A 19,724-nucleotide genomic window follows, 5' to 3' on the forward strand; every position below is an offset into this window, starting at 1 on the left:
CTCGTTTGAGGTAAATCTTAAACGGAATTCCTCAAACCTTCACCAATATTTTTTTTCGACTGCATTTTACAACAAACTTTTCTTCAGGGAGAACTTTCCCTTCTTTTAAAAAGGTATACACTTTCCAACACACACCCGCTCCCATCTATTACGGACATGCCCATATACATGTACCTTCTTAAGGGATTTAACATATATTTGGATGTGAATAAGAATTGTTTAGAACTAGGTGAGATATAGTCGATAGTGATAGAGTATTAGAAGAAGAAATAAAAAACAAAGTTGAAGATATTTTCAATCTCCAGTTCTTATTGGATTTACGTAATGATCGAGCAAATGATGTTGAACAAAATAAATTGAGAACTTAAGTTTTTAAACAGAATATACAAACAGAGAAATATCTATTAACTGTTAAAAATCAGAAAATACGGAAAAACATCTGTCGATTTAGAATAAGTTCCCATAATTTACCCATTGAAACTGGAAGACATAGACGTCCAGATTAAATACCCTCACATTTAAGAACGTGCAATAATTGTAATTCAGGAAGGGTTGGGGATGAGTGGCACACGATAATAGAATGTAATGTACACACAACTGAAAGGGTGGTGTTTTTTTGACAAAATAGCTGAAATGTATATACAGTTTAAGAACCTTAGCGATGAAGACAAATTTATATTCATAATGAAACTTGATAATGAAAACATAATTGATAATTTTTGTAAGTTCTTCAATGCGATTATAAATAAGAGGGGTGAGTTTTTAACATCATGCAAGTACATTTTTTCTTTTTAAATTTCATTCAAAATATCTAAAATCCACCAAAGCCACCATTACCAAAGATATATCTCTAACGTTATACATTTATTTACTTCCTGATTTGTATTCGATAATTAGATAACTTATGTATATTGCATTATGCTACACCTTGTTTATGTTAAATTTCAATTCGTCATTTCTCTTTGTATATACTATATATAGATGTATATCTTTATTGGAAATCTATGTATTGATGTATTGCTGATTTATACGACATACATGTACAGTTATGAATGTTTTTGTTTATGTTATCATTGTAGGCCTATATATTTTAAAACAAAATATTCATGCCATATGAATGAAGTTTGTTAATAAATTCAAATTCAAAATTCATGTACGGAACCGTACATCATGTATATAGGTCCATGATCATACCATGGAGGTAGACCAGTAACATACAAAGAAAAAAATACGAGACACAATATACAAACGCACCCTCACACACACCATGGACCTATATGTTCAGCACACACACACACACTGGACGACGGCGCCCCTGTCCACCCTATAGATACCCTATGCCCACGGCCACACGATAGTACGTGTGCAAGAAGCTTGATTTCGTAATCAATCGCACGTGTGTTTTGTTTGTACACAAAGCTGACGCTGGGCACGTGTGTAATTGTATCACACTGCACTACTTAATAATTGCATCTCGAAATCTAAACTGTTCACTCGTAAATCTAAGTACGGTACTTTTCATTCAGCACACATTTGCAATGTGGACTAAATTTAAACGAAGAAGAATATACGATGGCGACGAAGCGCGACATCTTTTCGAAGCTCTCTATTTTACAGAAGAGGAAAATGCTGCAACAAGTGAAGAGGCCACCAGTTTACGGGCCGGAGTACGGCTTAGCCTTAGGCGGGGACGACTCCCAGGCCATGCCAGGCCCAGTCTGATTATTGAGTCGAGTTTTGGCGATTTGACATCAGCTACGCCTACGGGTTTGAATATTGCAACAAGCAACGACGTTGTTCGAGCAGATCCCGTTGGCGAAGAGAGAGGTAAGGCGCGCATATTAAAGGCTAAGCCTACTTAAGTTACTTAACCTAGCCTAAGCCTAATATTAGATTAACCTTTGATTGAATATAGGCTTTATTTTTAGTTTATTTAGTACTACTTTACTGGGGATATACTAGACTAAAGTCTAGACTAGACCTTCTTTAGGCTATCCTCGAGTCTGTCTAGTCTAGGCTACATGCATCATTGTACATGTATGAATTGTAGCATAGAGCAATTGCTTTGGTCTCTGTTAAATTGGTTGTTCCGCCACCAAAGACTGTTTAGTGTTGGCTCGATCCACCTACCAATTACAGAGAAATTAAAAAAAATATTTAGTAACTCCTTGAGAAAGACGGCACCCAGCTGTCTAGATCTACAATGTAGATGTAGCATGACTAGACCAAAAGATTTCGGTCTCTGTTATGTTGGTTGTTCCGCTGAACTCCGTTGGCTCCACTCACCAAATACAGAGACCGAAGTTGTAGCTCGATCTGTACAGGGACTCAATGGCCATATGTTTATGTATTAAGTTCAGATCAACTTGGGAAGTGGGAGTTGCGCGACAGCCGAAGTAAGTCACTGTTTTCCCCCCTTTTAAGTTTCTTTTTTCCCGTTTTGGTGCATTTCAGACCAAAACGGAATAATGATCTTTAAAAAAATAAGACTTTATTTTGGTACAGTTCATTTTATATATTTTTATGAAATAAAGACAAAAATCAATGAGCCCCATCGGGGGAATTTTGCATTGTTAACCCCCTAATGGTGGCTGCACGATAGCGAGCCGTCTGTGTACGAGGAGAAATAAGATGAAAATAAAATTGTTAAAAAACTCCTCGAAACAGACGGCTGCCAGCTGTCTATAGCATGACTAGCTTATTTTCTCTCGTTCTTAGAAACAAATGCTTGATAATAACACTAAAAAATTGATAGATAAATCTGAAGTGAACGAACGAGAAGTCTAAATACTTGTTATTTTTGGTGTAGGGTGCATAGGGAACTCTTTCAATTTTTTATTTCAAAAGTGATATTTTAAAGAATGAAAAAAATTGTCATGCAATTGATCTACATAGGATTTGAACAGAGAGAGGGCTAAAAATTTCATCAAGGTTGGACAAGGAATAACAAAATTGTGATATAATATTATCAAGCTTCTCAGTATATTTTCATTTTTTATAAACTGGGAGTTTTATACCGGTGAAACAGTTTTAGGCCTAGAGGGATCTATTCTCTACTCTATGTTTTAATTCTATGACTATGTGTGTTGTAATGAATAAAATAGATTTGTGCAATGGAAAAGTCAAGCAATCAATGTAAAATTAGCAAATTTATCAAATAACATTCAAACAATTTTTTTAGATTATATCCGACCTTTACACCACAACCATTTTTGGGGCATGTAATCTATTAATGATATGAAATGGGGTCTAGAGACATTCCCCTTTGGGGAGATAAACCAAGCTGAAGATAAGCTTTACATGCTTTTCCTTTGTTTATCATATTTAAAAATTTACACATTACACATACAGGTTTTAATTACCTACCACATGCATGCAAAAGTGACTACATGGTTAGAATTACATTTACTACATCCCAGGTAAATGAGGTCATTATCGCCCTATATTAACTGGAATGAACCTATAGCCTGAATATTTGCATACTTTTATAAAATATACAGGTAAGCATAGTATTAAAAGAAAGAAGGTTAGCCTAGGTCCTACCTACCTTGTATGATGTAATTATCATTCTAATTTTCCTTTCTTAAGTCTGGATTTTTTAAATCTTTTGCCAGGTGGAACTTGAAGTGTTCAGTGAAAGCAGTGTTGTTCAAAGAGAGAAGGTACATTCATGTACACTACGAGATGAACTCCCAAGCAAGTGAAGTTGAGCTTCAAGCAGGTATATTGAATATGTTTTGAGTAATGTTTACAAATTCATATTCATATAAGATTGCCTCATGAAATGTGGCATCAAGGGCAAGCAAACTCAAACAAAAATTGATTTTAAAAAGACGGTGGGAGGGGGGGTGATATTAGGTAGGCCTAATGTTAACATTTTGGAGATATTATTGTTTTTATGGAAGCAATTTAATTGTTTTTATAAGGACTTAAGTGAAGTTGAAGGATTTAGATGATTTCTTTTCTCCTTTAAGCTTTTATTAAACAAGAGGTGCTGATGCAATTATTTGCATATTCTAGAGCCCTCTCTGATTTATTTTCTTTATGATGTTCCACCTCTTTAAAATTCTGCTAACATTTATTGTTGGACTTATCTCTAAATGAATGATGGGTGAAAGGTTTGATCTAAAATGATTGAATTTGTTGTTTTATTTTTTGTTCTTTAAACATGCCTACAGGTGGCTACTCCACAGAAGTAGATTTCCCTTTCAGAATGTCAGATTGTTAGATTTCTGAAGTCGATATAAACTTTAATTCACCAGGTGAGTCTTTAAAAAATTTGTCTTGAAGATCGATACAAAGTACATTTGCGTATACATGCAGTCTATAGCTTACATAATATATGTGTATGAATTGGTATCTCATTTTGGGAGCCTGCCAATTTCCTGAAGACTCTTGTAAACATGAGTTTCTTCCATTGGTACCCACCACTAGCTTCAGGGAAAAGCAGGGAAAAAATTAGTTCATATTTTATCTTTCGCCAGATTTTTTTTGAAAAAATTAAAAATTATATATTTAAAGGAAAGGTTATTGTATAAGGATTCAGAATAACAATATTTCCATTTGCACTGTGACCTATATGGCCGCCATCTAGGATTTTTCAAAATGGCCGCCAAAAACAAAGTTTTCAACTATATCTCAGCTTCTGAGTAACCTAGAATCATGATTTTGACACCAAATTCACCTTTCATGAGGTCAAGAAATCTATTTGTATAAAAATAATCAACTTTATTCAAGAAAGAAAATCTTTTTCTACGTATTTCCAGAATAGAATTCACATTAAAGTCCAAATTAAAAACAAACACTTAACATTGGTTAAGATTTCAAGTTGATACCCTGGCCGACAAGGCCAAAGTTCATTTACCCTAAGTGACCTAATCATGTGACCTAACACTCGACAAATGATTAGTAAAAACATGTATTACACACTGGTTTAACATTTCCCTTACTGAAGGTATGTTCAGATCACTTAATTTGCAACACTTCATTTGGCTTTTAATGGGAGTTTTAGTCTGGAAATACGTAGAAAAAGACAAAAAATATAAAAAAGATTTTTTTTTGGGAATGATATTGATTATTTTTATAGGCCTACCAATGGATTCCTTGACCTATTAAAGAAACTGTGGTTTCGGTGCCGAAATCATGATTCTATTTTACTTAGAAGCTGCGATATTGTTGAAAACAGTTTTTGGTGGCCATTTTCTAAAAAACCAAGATGGCGGCCATATAGGTATCGGTGCAAATGGAAACATTACTATTCTGATTCCTTATACAATAACCTGTCCAAAAATGTATAATTTTCATTTCCTAAAAAAAATTGGTCAAAATTGCATAGTGAAACTGACTATATACAGTAAAAAAAATGCAACTTGGGAATTTGAAACTGTGCTCCTCGCTATCCTCTAGGCTTGTTCATGTGTGGAGTTTGGATGATTTTTGAATGACAAGGAGAACTCAGATTAGGTACTAGGGGGCCGCTGAGTTTTCATCGCTCAGCAATAACTTTTGGGGTGACTTCCAGATTTTATGTCACCCCTGAAAGCATGATTTTAGGTGATTATGAGGGTGACTTAAAGCATTTCCAGGGTGAATTGGCCGCCGCCCCCGTGTATTTTTTCCCTGGGCCAGTGAATTGGTCTTCTTATTTTGGATATATAGAAGTACAGTATTATTTAGAAGGGAAAAAATATTGACGCTTGTATTAACTGTGTTAAAAGTGTTTTATAACATTTGATTTTTTTTATAGATAAAAATTTTGCCGGTGCAGGAACACCCTTAGCACCACACAGTTGCGTACCATGGGTCACCAGCAAAAATTTTGAGTCACTTTATAATGAGCGCGCTTCGCGTGCTCAGTTGGCAGGTATATTGACCTAGTACAGACATTTTATTTGTAAGGACAGTGCCGTATGTTTCTCACAGATCAAATGATGCGAGCGCGAAGCGCGAGCTGAAAATTTTTGATATTCAGATCTACAGTAGAAAGGGATATTATAAGCAAATTTTTGTTATGTTACGTACCTGTCTCACCATATTACGTACATTACGTAGATATCTCACCATATTCATCTAATGCGAGTGCCAAATGCTTGCTGATTTTGTTAGAATTATATCTAAACACAGGAAGCACTTGTATTCATTATAACCATGATTAACAAACGCATCTCACTATTGCAAGCGCGAGCTGAAAATTTAGGAAATTCAGACCTGAAGAGGGGCATTCTAAGGCTTGTTTGTAGGAATGCACTAAGACCATACGTATTTCACTAATCAAATGATGCGAGTGCGAAGCGCGAGCTGAACATTTTTGATATTCAAATCAGAAAAAGGGACATCTTAAGGAATATTTTTAAAGAATCCATTAAGAGTATACATATCTTACCATAGTCAACTAATGTGAATGCCAAGCACTTGCTGATTTGGTTAGAATTACATCTAAACACATGAAGCACTTTTTTAGTCATTGTAATCATGATTATCACATGCATCTCACTAATCAAATATTGCGAGCGCGAACAGAAAATAAAGGAAATTCAGACCTGAAGAGGGGCATTCTAAGGCTTGTTTGTAGGAATTCACTAAGACCATATGTATTTCACTAACTAAATGATGCGAGTGCGAAGCGCGAGCTGAAATTTTTTTATATTCAAATAAGAAAATGGGACATTTTAAGGACTGATTTTAGGAATTCATGAAGAGCAGATATCTCACCAATCCTTTAATGCGAACGTAAGCACGGACAGGAAATGTTTTATATTAAGACCTTAAAATGGGCCGATCACTTTTAGTAGTCATGAAAAAGAAGCATATGTCACTACATAAAATGATAATAGCTCGGAGTGCGAGGAAATGTATTTGGTGTATATTAACTTGATTTGACAACGTCATGTCTCTCAAATATACTTGAAAACTATAGTATTCCGAAAAAATATTTGATATATTATATCTCGTTAAACAGACAATGCAAGCACCAGGAACAATGAAGACATTAGCCCTGAGCAAATCATGTTTCATAAAGTTATGAAAAAAGTGATTTTATGCAAAAACGTGATTATGTGTACAAAGTCAATGCAAATTGACATACATAAATGTATGATTATTTTTACTTTGGTTGGTTAAGATAGATTTATTTTATGTTATTTATGTTCGCAAAAGGATTTCCGACAAAGTCCATCGAAAAAAAACAATAAAAACAAAGGTTTGAAAAAACAAAGAAATACATAAGAATAAAAAAAACAAAAAGATACATAATAAATTGATTATTTTTCTTCAATTTTGTTTAGATTATTGGTAGAAATGTAAAAAATTAGAATTTTACTAGCTTTATAAATTGAGTTAAAGGCAAGAACATACACAAAAACGCCTAATTAGGGCAAACTTCATACGTTTATTTGCATAATTAATTAATTTAAAAAATGTAAGCAATTTCGGAAAATTTTACTATACGGTCTTGTAGTTTACATCCGGCTCTAAGCACATGCAAATTTTTGCGGCAATTTCGCAATCAACCGCCGAGATCTGAGGGGAGAGGTCAAATTGACCCCCCCCCCCCAGTATATGTTGGTCTGAAATAGCCCAGTCAAGATAAGGTTAAGGGTATTTATCTCACTGATTTTAACAGAGATAAAATATTTTATTTTATCTGAGATGAAATGGATCTCAGAATACCACCCCCGACCCCCCCCCCAAAGTAGTGAATCTTATTATGGTGACATTTATTGAATTCACTCAATCTGAGTACACTGTACACTTGCAATGTAGATTTTGCAAACATTGCATTGGAAATTTCATTATTATTACAATTCTGTTTCCTCAATTTATGTCACCAATATAATTCACTACATTGTCAACTGGGCTGAAATTAAAAATTGTGTTCAATTTCTTTCCAAGTTGCCGGATGAGCTCCACATCATTGATGTGCTAGTATTGTATTAAGTTACCTTTTTAAAGTCAATGATTAAGCCCACCAGTAGCTGAAGTAACCTTATTTTATGATTTGGCCCGATAACTTGTAATGTAACTACATGTACTACTACTTCTAGCATCATTAGTGTATGAAAAGTAGGAATGGAAATATTTCTCTTTTTTTTTAAAGTGAATAGTCTTGTGTATCATGTGACAGAAACTCAGATTCATTAAGTTGTATGTGGTATTAAAGAATGACCAGGTGCCATCCATTGACCACCCATTAACAAAATGGATGTACCAAACAAACCCATATTGATGTTCTGAAAGTATTATTTAGACTGAGATATTTTGTCTCTAAATTATTTTGGAATTTGTTCTTCCTAAGATGCAAAACAAGAGTATTTTCCTAATTTTGAATTCCAGTAAATTTAAAACTAAAAACCTTTCATTGATACTTCTCTGCAATCAAGACAGGAAGTGCCTAATTACTGTGTCAAAGTTGCTCTAGGCTGATTTGAATGAGTTCTAATCCTCTTTTTGTCACCTTGTACAATAGTGTGAGGGTAAGCGTGCTTCAATAGACTTGCCAAATTTAATCCCTCTTTTGTCAAAAGTAAACATCTGTGGGAGTCAAAGTTCTTCTCTTGGTAATGAGGGTTATAACATCCAGTGGCGTAGCTAGGATTTTTTCCTGGGGGGCACTGGGGGGTCCTTGCTTTTTCGGGGGGGGGGGGGGACATTTTTTTCTGTGTGTGTATATACTATGTCACAAGGGCAGATCCGACTGGGGGTGGAGCCCGAAATTATCTTCACCTATATTACCCCCGATCAGTCACTTCTATAAAACAACCTAAATATGAAATAATCTCATAAGCTCTATATAAAAAAGTGCGAGCGCGAAGCGCGAGCGTTTTTTTTTATCTTTCATTTATTTTGTCCTGAAAATTGAACATTCTGGGCACAGTTTAATCCTGAACAAGATGTGTATGTAACTAGATAATTACTGCAAATGCAAAGCACGAGCAGAAAATTTTAATAAATGTTCTAGCATGATCGGAAACAGACCTGTTAAGGACTGTTTACAGCTACCCACGAATACGGTACATATATCAATAATGGGAGCGTGAAGCGGGAGCTAAAACTTCATTTCGACCTAAATAATTGACATTCTAAGCACTTTTTGTAATCATAAATGGGATAGGTACATGTATGTAACTAAACAATTTGGAAGAAAATTAAGATTTTAGACCTAAAAGCGGGACACTCTATTCATATTTTGCAAATTATGAATAGGATATGGTTAATTGGGTATCATTGATAATTATTGATATTCTGATCTGAAACTGGATAAGCATATTTTAAATAAAGAACATGCAGGCTATCTCAATAAATATGCGTGCGCATATTTTAGATTTAGACCTAGAATCTTGGCATTCTGAATACATTTTTATAATCATGAAGATCAATAATGCAAGCGCGAGCTGAAAACATTTGATATTACGATCTGAAGAGGGTCAATTAAAAAAACTATTTCAAGTACTGTGTAGGAAAATTGTGAAGTGGATGTGGATCACACTTTATAATGAAAGATTTGTTTATCTAACATGCGTAATGACAACGTGGAAGTTTTTGTTTTTAAGGCTTGACAACTAGAAATAAAAAAATAGGCCTACGTTTTGACAGTCACATCTGAAAATTGATATTTTGAGAACTTTATGGAATACACGAAGACAAGGAAATTGGCAATCAAATAATGACCATGCAGCGTGAGCTTAAAATGTTGATAATTATGTAGACCATATTAACGGACATTTTACAGAGTGCATTAAATTTGTAAATGAAAAATAAATAATGAAAGCTCGATGTCCGAGATGAAATATGTTTTGTATATTAACTTCAAAACTTGACATTTTAAGCTCCATATCAGCCTATTGAGCAAGATATGAATCTCATCGAACAGGAAATTTGAGCGTGAAGCGCGAGCGAAATTTTTATTTAGTATCATGAAAGATTTTTTGTTTTGCAAGTCTCACTCGTCTTCCTCCTCTTATTTTCCTCTTCTTTTTTCCTTCTGTCTTTCACCTTCTCTTTTTTTTTTTTTTTTTTTTGCTCCGCCAATTTTTTCAGGGGGGGGCAGCCGGGGGGGGGGGGGGGGGGGGGGGGCACGTGCCCCTCCTGCCCCCCCCCCCCCCCCCCCCCGGCTGCCCCCCCCTGAATTTTTTTTTTTTATTTGTGGCTAATTTATTTTTAATCAAAATTGAAAGATTTTATCAACTTTATATCATCAAAACATGAATAAATACTTCATATCTACTCTCCAAACAATTGAAATCATGTCATTAAAAATCAGGATAATATTGCATTATAGCCTATAAAGTGGTGAACACTCGCCCCCTACTCCACTTGCACTATGATTTTTAAAAATCATTGATTTGAAATAACTTACATTGAAACATGTACAAATAATTGACATGTGGCAGTAATATTTTTTTTTTACTCAAAACAGAAAGATTTTATCAACGTTATATCATCGAAACAAAATCCTTCATATCTACTCAAAACAATTGGAAATCATATGTTTAAGACAGGTTGATCTTGCAATGTAGCCTATATCGGTTAACACTTTATACGCAGCTGTACACCCACAGCAATAATGGTACTCCAGAACAAAAAAAAATATGTTTAAAAAAAGGAATTCAAAGAGTAAAAACTGAATTTATACTATCATAGGCCTGAATTTAGCCAAGGCCTGTTCATACTTTCTGTACAATTGTGCTCATTCAGCAGGTACACTGAGAAAGGTTCAATAATGCACAGAAAATTGAGTGCAATAATACACAAAATCTGCATTGTCCCTGGTTTTATCCCATTAGTATAACATTTTATTACATGTATTTAAAGCTGTAGAACCAGGTGTTCTTATTCCTAGCAAAACTGCTAAGAACTGCCAAATTAATATTTCAGGTTTATTGTACTAGAAACCTCCCACTTCCCCGATTGTACGAAAAGAAATAATTAAAATAAACTTGCCACTTTTTCCCAGTAAGACACAGCTTTGCAAACAATGCTTTGAACAGTAAAAAAGTTCCAATTCTGGCTCAAATAACAAAGGATGTTTAACAAATAATAAAAAATTGTAGTTTTCTTTAACACATTATTTTCTGTTCTTTGCATGAAAATCGAGAATGTTTCTCTTTGGAGAATGTGAGTTTCTGAGTCATGGAATTCTTCCAAAGAAACTGATCCTCGTTTCATGTTTGAATAGGAATACGGTACTAACTTTGCTGTACCAAGACCCAAACCATTCAGTAGGAGCTAAATACCTTATACGAGAGGATGCAGAAAACAGCCTCGTCATCATGACTTTCAATACGGTACTCAATATAAATTCTATTTTGACTGGAGTTTATTATCATGAAATAGAATAGAACTTAATAATAATTTTAGTTTCAAAATGTATGATTTTGATTATGACTTCAGTGTAAGGGTTATATTTTTGGTGTTTCCACTCTGTTTGAGAAATCTTTGTAAAAAAAATAAAATAAATAAATCTTAAAAAATCGCCAACCCTGGAAACAAATTCCAACAAATTTCATGTAAAATAATAATGATGATTTGAATAAAACAAAGACATACATGCACTATATAAAAAATAAAAGGCATACAAATTAATTATGTTATGGCATTTTTTTTTTTTTTTGGGGGGGGGATATTTGTTAGAAATGAAGAATTTGATATTTTCACCAAAAATTAATATTCCACTATTTACATGTACATTAAGTGAGAGTTAACTAAAAGGCAAAAACCTTAAAGATTTACGGAAAATTTCATACTTGTTTGCACAATTAATTACTAGTAGGCCTAATTAAAAAAAAAAAAATCAAAATTTAAAAAAAGCTTAACTATACAACTGTCTTGTGGTTTACATATGGCTCGAGGTGTATGCAAATTTCTGTGGTGATTTTGCAATCAGTGGCCAAGATCTGAAGGGGGGGGGGTCATTCGACCCCCCAGTAATTCATGGTCTGAAATAACCTAGTTAAATTAGGGTAGCAGAGTGAGACTATAGGTGCCGCTTTTTCCGACGGCGGCGTCAACACCAAATCTTAACCAAAGGTTAAGTTTTTGAAATGACAGCATAACTTAAAAAGTATATGGACCTAGTTCATGAAACTTGGCCAAAAGGTGAATCAAGTATTACTGAACATCCTGGTACATTCATGCCCTGATGTTTTTGTTTTTGATGACTTTACAGAGCGAAATGCAGCCTGTCTGGAATTAGCGGCAATACTGAGGATGAAATGCTGCAGAAGTTATTGTCTTCATAAGATATCAAGAATAGATGCAAGCAAGGCCCGCAGAAGATTTCAGAACAATACTCTAGCAGATCAGAGGCTATGGATTTTGCAGTACCTTATTGAACATCACAACTTTGTAAACATGGATGGAGACTCATCCTTGGGATTACTAGGACCCGCTTATGGAAGATGGAGTCAGGATTAGCAGGTAAATGGTTCAAGAGGTATCCTTTAACATGACTAGTACCATTCTTGTAAAATTAAATCATGATACGTACTTTAAACTTTCTTTTTTTTCACTTAATTTATTTATAAGGGATTATAGTTTTACATACATGTTGTCTCTTAGGATCTGGTTCTGCTATAATCATTGGTGCAGGAGCTAAACCCAGCAAGCTTATAAAGGACAATTCTTTGGTTCACTTGGTAGTCACAGATGTCTTTTCCCAAACATTACAATTATTCAAGCACAAATTCCATGTGAAAATGGGTCTCTATGCTTATTTAGGAGATGGGGAAGGGGAGTCTGCTTGTTTTAATCTCAAACAAGTCTTTAACATATTGTTATATGTGCATGCTGGAGAGAAAGATACATGTAATGAAGAGGAGTGCTGATATGATAAGACAACTGCAGGAGGCTTGATTGTAGGGATAGAGTAAAGAAAGTCAAAATCCTCCTTACAATGAAAGGTGCGTTAGTATCAATTTTTTTCGACGAAAACTGGTCTAAAAAATGGACTTAAAAGCATTAGAATTGGACATATATAATACCTTGGATATCAAAATTTAGTACACCCAAAATTTCACCAGCAGAAATGTGGTTGTCACCTATCTCTTTACTCAGTCTTTCCATTGCTTGGCTTGGAATTTAGAACGTAGATAATTCATCCAAATAGAATTTCAAAGGGTAAAAAATTACCAAGTACATGTACAAGGGTTACCAAGTTCAAATATTTGGAGGCAGGATATGATTTAAGGATCAAAGGTAAACTGAATTAATTGATAACATTTTAAAGTGATCACAATTTTAAAGCGATAGCAATTGTTGTACATGTGACCTGTGTAAATTAAGCTCAGGGAATAATATGAAAATTTTCTATTGATAATAATATTGTAGAAGATACATGTTTATAGTTTCTTTTGCTTTAAATGTACCACTTCTGTATTCATTTAACCTCCAGAAGGATTGGTGACATCTCGTCCATCAAATCACCATCATAAAGGACTTTTTTGTCTGTGATGACGTCAATGGTGTGGCTTAGTGAATTTGTCGATAAGTTTGGAGAGAAACTGCCAACCAACAACAAAATCCATCTTCCATCATGCCTTACACGTGGAAATGTGTATTGGATTATGAAGGAGGAAGTAGAAGAGCAAGGAGGTTCTGTTTGTAGTCAGCAATACTTCTTCCGCAAATGAAGACAGGAAATGTCTCATGTTACCATTCCAAAGGTAGGTGATTCTCATGAGTATTTGCACTGTATATTTACAAAACTATTATACCTTTAACCATAAAAAAACTGGGCTATTTTGATACCTTAGAAGACTGGGGCGGGGCTGATTCAGCCCCTCCCCCCATATGATCTTGGCCATTGATCGCGATGAAAATCTGCACTCGCATTACACATGGCATAATCTACAAAATGGTAAAATCAATTTTCAAAAATATTACATTGCTAATTAATTATGCCAATGTATTATGTTAATTTATGCATTAAAAAAAACCTTTCCTCTATCTAAATAAGGCCCTTTTGCTAAAAATAATTCAATATCGCAATTATTATTTTTATACATATCATTATTTCTAGAATTCTGATTGATTTCTTTGTTTTTTATAGATTTTTTTGATGGAAATCATTGTTACTCTGACCATAGACAACATGATATTTATTATGTTTAATCAGTGAAAGGAGAAAAGGTAATACATTTATGAACTTGAGCTAAAAACACTATTTGCATCGGATTTGAACAAAAATTCATGTTTTGGGGCAATTTGGGGTCTGTATGCACTAACAAAATATTGGGTAATTTTGGAACCATGTATTCAGGGGTCGCAAGTTTATTCTCATAAGTTGTGTGAGACTTTAAAATGAAAATTTAGTCAAAGGCGCAGTCAGACAATTTCGCACAGCAGATATATCACAAAAAATGTTGAGGGGAAATCTGAATCATAGGGTTAATTATAAAACCAGAGATTTTGCATTTTATTGAAAAATTTGAAATAACTTCCTATTTCTATCACATTTCATGAAGCTGTTTTGAGACCAAGTAGATTTGATATACTTGACTATGTATTCCCCAACATAAACACAGGTCTTTAGGTGATCTACAACAATATAGCATACATGTACTTTGCTGGCTTTAGCAGTGCAGCTGCTACAATGGTATAGCACCCAACTATGATGATGTTAACTACTATTCCTTGAAAAATTTAGAAAATATACATTGTGTAATTCTCTCTTTATTTGTTCATTCCAGGTGAACCTTTTTTACGAAATGCGACATATGCACCAAACTGAAATCTTGCCTAGAGAAGACAACTGGCAGAGAAGAGAGACAAACTTTACTGCAAGAAAGAGAGTCACACCTTTTCCAGCAAAAGTAAGTTTCAATGAAATATTTGATTGTGTATATGTACATGTATTTTAATAGATTTGATTATCACAGTCTTCCAGGATAAGTATCATTTATATGTCATGGATGTCAGCCCGGAAGACTAGCCTCCACAATTATCAATCTTTATTCACTTGCCATCTTTCTTCCCTCTTCTTTTGTGTAAATGTGGTATTTTCAAAGTATATGCAGAGATACAATGTTGAGGCCACTGGCGTAAATCCCGGGGGGATGGGGGGGATATATCCCCCCACTTTTTACGAAAGAAATAAGAAAAAAATCACAAGAGATAATTGTTTTATTGGTGAAAATTCTTCCTAAAATACCGCTTAACAAATAAAACAATATTATTGAATCATAAAATGCAAATAAAGAGCCAGTTCACCATTTCCAAACGAAATACTTATGTCCTTATTATAACATTGAAGAGAAACCCCCGTTTCTTCCAATTCATCAATGTTGGGGTCTTTGGGAAGGGATTAAGATGGAATGTCAAAAATTTTTGAATGTAATCTCTAATAAAACAATTAAACCATCATGGGGTAAAAAGATAATAATATTGGAGGGGTATTTGCCATATGGACATACAGTGGCGTAACTACGGGGGGGGGGAGAGGGGGGGCATGGGGGGCACATGCTCCCCCCATCGGCTGACCAAAACAAAAACGGGGAAATGGGGAAAAATAGAAAAGAGGGAGAAAGGAAGAGAAACGTAGTGGGAAGGAAGAAAATATTATTCATTATAATGTTATATTATAATTATGTTATGTTACATTACATAAGAAACATTTTTATCATAACTTCATGAAACATAATTTACCCAGGGCCTACGTCTTCATAGTTCCTGGTGCTCGCATTGTCTGTTCAAAGAGATATATAATCCTGTTGTACTAAAACATCCCGTTTTCAAGTCAATATAAACTAAATATATTTCCTAGCACTTGAGTTATCATTATTTTATGTAGTGACATGAGCTTCTTTTACATGATTAAAAAGGTGATTGGCCCATGTTTAGGTCTTCGTATATATAAAAACATTTCCTTCCGTGATTACGTTCGCATTAGTGGATTGGTGAGATATGTCTGCTCTTCATGAATTCCTAAAATCAGTCCTTGAAATGTCCTTTCTTCTGATCTGAATATCAAAAATTTTCAGCTCGCGCTTCGCGCTCGCATCATTTGGTTAATAAAATATGTATGGTCCTAGTTAATTCCTACAAAGAAACCTTAGAATGCCCCACTTCAGGTCTGAATTATCTAAATTATCTAAATTTTCAGCTCGCGCTTCACGCTCGCAATATTTGATTAGTGAGATGCGTATAAAAATCATGATTGCAATGAGTACAAAAAGTGTTTCATGTGTTCAGATGTAATTCTAATAAAATCAGCAAGCGCTTGGCACTTGCATTAGATGACTATGGTGAAATATGCATACTCTTAATGGATTCCTAAAATATATTCCTTAAAATCTTGCTGTTTGGGGTCAAAATATACGAAAATTTCAGCTCGCACTTTGCGCTCGCATTGTTTAGCGAGACAGGTACCTATCATGATTACACAAATTTGATTATAATGTCGCTTTTTAGGTGTGAATATAAAAAATTCAGCTCGCGCTTCGCTTGCATTATTTGATCAGTGAGATACATATCCGTTCAATGACATTGTCCTTAAAATGTCTCTATTAGGTCAGAATAACTAGCAACCAAGCGCGCTTCGCGCGCTCACTCAGTGATTTGAAAATTTTGCTGGTGCCCCCACAATGCCGTGACCCACGGTACGCCACTGTGGACATATCAATTACAATTCCTTGCATATCTAAAAACAATTTAAATTCACATTTCAGTGGTACGCGAGAGTTGCAGGGATAAGAACACTCAACACCACATGTAATCCTGGATGTCCATCATGTAATCTAACAGAATGTATTTTAGAATTTGCAATTACTTCCTATTTCTATCAGAAATTTCATGAAGCTTTTTTATTTTACTAAGTAGAGACAACCGCGTAGCCAGGATTTCATTTTGGAGGGGGCGGTAAATGCACGCAAAGCGTGCCAACACTTACAAAGCGCGAAGCGCGCTCCCTAGGGGGTGGGTGCAGGGAGAGGGAGTTTCCCCCTTCCGTGCGAAGCTTTCGGTGTTTCTTAAATTAAAATGAAAAGGAGCCGTCTCTCTTGTCTCTAGTACCTATATCAGCTCCAATTAAGTTGACTATATTTTGATTTTGAACCTTGTTTTTAAAAGTGATTGTGAACGCACAAAAAGGGATAAAATGGAGGAAATTGCAATAATATTTACCCAGCGCGAAGCGCGAAAGCTAAAGCGTTTTATCAAGTTTTTTCTAAAGAAAAGGGTCCCGAGATAAGGGTATTCCCTAAGTTATACTGAATGCTTCCCTTGGAAAGATCAGATATGATTACAAACAATTTAGCGGCAGTGCATATCTTTAACTCGCAAAACAAGAAGGGTATATGCCGGGAGGAAGATATTTCTCCCCGTGCAGAGCAATAAAACTCTGAAATTTCAAAGGGCGGACGTTTCATCAAATGCAGATATCTCTACCCCATCGGCTCTAATTCAATCGATTTTCTAAAATTATTGAACTTGAAGTTAGGATAAATTTATCCTCATGTAGACTGAAATTAAGATAAATTTATCCTCGTGGAGCCTTGAAATTAGGATGAATTTATCCTCGTGTAGCCTTGAAATTAAGATAAATTTATCCTCGTGTAGCTTTGAAGTTAGGATAAATTTATCCTCATGTAGACTGAAATTAAGATAAATTTATCCTCGTGTAGCCTTGAAATTAGGATAAATTTATCCTCGTGTAGCTTTGAAACGAAGATAAATTTATCCTCATGTAGCTTTGAAATTAGGATAAATTTATCCTCGTGTATTCTTGAAATTAGGATGAATTTATCCTCATGAAGCCTTGAAATTAAGATAAATTTATCCTCGTGTAGCCTTGAAATTAGGATAAATTTATCCTCGTGTAGCCTTGAAATTAAGATAAATTTATCCTCATGTAGCTTTGAAATTAAGATGAATTTATCCTCGCGTAGCCTTGAAATTAGGATAAATTTATCCTCGTGTAGCCTTGAAATTAGGATAAATTTATCCTCATGTAGCTTTGAAATTAAGATAAATTTATCCTTGCGTAGCCTTGAAATTAGGATAAATTTATCCTCATGTAGCCTTGAAATTAGGATAAATTTATCCTCGTGTAGCCTTGAAATTAGGATAAATTTATCCTCATGAAGCCTTGAAATTAAGATAAATTTATCCTCGTGTAGCCATGAAATTAAGATAAATTTATCCTCGTGTAGCTTTGAAATTAAGATAAATTTATCCTCATGAAGCCTTGAAATTAAGATAAATTTATCCTCGTGTAGCCATGAAATTAAGATAAATTTATCCTCGTGTAGCCATGAAATTAAGATAAATTTATCCTCGTGTAGCTTTGAAATTAAGATAAATTTATCCTCATGTAGCCTTGAAATTAAGATAAATTTATCCTCGTGTAGCTTTGAAATTAAGATAAATTTATTCTCATGTAGCTTTCAAATTAAGATAAATTTATCCTCATGTAGCTTTGAAATTAAGATGAATTTATCCTCGCGTAGCCTTGAAATTAGGATAAATTTATCCTCGTGAAGCTTTGAAATTAAGATAAATTTATCCTCATGTAGCTTTGAAACGAAGATAAATTTATCCTCATGTAGCTTTGAAATTAGGATAAATTTATCCTCGTGTATTCTTGAAATTAGGATAAATTTATCCTCGCGTAGCCTTGAAATTAGGATAAATTTATCCTCATGAAGCTTTGAAATTAAGATAAATTTATCCTCATGTAGCTTTGAAACGAAGATAAATTTATCCTCATGTAGCTTTGAAATTAGGATAAATTTATCCTCATGAAGCCTTGAAATTAAGATAAATTTATCCTCGTGTATCCTTGAAATTAGGATAAATTTATCCTCATGTAGCTTTGAAATTAAGATAAATTTATCCTCCTGTAGTATTAGCAGGATGAACTAATCCTTATAATTGTAATAGATTTGTATGATATATTTATTTGATCTGTTATTCCTATTAAATGGTTGTATTAATTGAAATGCTGTTCCCGTTTGTTTCTTTTATTGTTAGAGACTTGCAAACATACATTGAATTGCCAATAGTCATTAAATAGAGTGATTGGAGAGAATGTGTAGAAGAGAGAACAAGTGATACAAGTGGTTGTTAAGTGCAAAAATGTGAAATAAATATTATGGAATGAATATGATGAACATTTGAAGAAAAATGAACAAAGATTCATTCATTTTGAAAAGATTTACTGTTATAAGTAGAATATTGTAGACTTGCTCGCTTCGCCCGCTCACAATTTTTCTGAAATATTCCAACGTATCTAAACTCAACATTCTCTTGCACGTTCACTATTCGATAATTTTTTTCACATATCACATCCTTCACAATAATAATATGCATACAGAAACGTTATGACGGATCTGTGGATTTTTACCGCAATTATAACGAGTATGTTCGTGGATTTGGTGACGTCGAGGGCGATTACTGGTTGGGATTAGACCAACTCTACTTACTTGCTAAAGATGGAGTCGAACTCAGAATCGATATGGTTGATTACGATAACAATCCATTCTACGCTCATTATGGCAGTTTTAGCATTGGAAGTACCAACACCAAGTAAGGTTCTTACAATTTTCCTTCGCTATAATTATTTTTTTTTGCAGGAGTTTCTGCATTTATTGTAAAGTCAAAATAAATTTACAATACATAAACATAATCGTAGTATGACATTAAAGTACATTGAAATGTGACAATTTTATAGCAGTGTGCGAACAAGATTTTGACATGAATACAATTTAAGGATAAGACAAAGTAGTGAAAAA

At 34.3% G+C, this 19,724-nt stretch overlaps 1 long non-coding RNA gene across 1 annotated transcript; it reads left to right on the forward strand.

Annotated features, from left to right (window-relative positions):
• The first annotated feature begins 1,520 nt into the window (after positions 1-1,520).
• On the forward strand, positions 1,521-15,051 carry LOC129279467 (uncharacterized). The gene is made up of 6 exons (XR_010294758.1): positions 1,521-1,827; positions 3,615-3,721; positions 4,179-4,262; positions 12,164-12,414; positions 13,388-13,658; positions 14,685-15,051. It is a non-coding gene; the product is annotated as an uncharacterized LOC129279467 (long non-coding RNA).
• The last annotated feature ends 4,673 nt before the right edge of the window (positions 15,052-19,724 follow it).

The sequence above is a fragment of the Lytechinus pictus genome, chromosome 1 (assembly GCF_037042905.1).
Source record: "Lytechinus pictus isolate F3 Inbred chromosome 1, Lp3.0, whole genome shotgun sequence".
Lineage (NCBI taxonomy): Eukaryota > Metazoa > Echinodermata > Echinoidea > Temnopleuroida > Toxopneustidae > Lytechinus > Lytechinus pictus.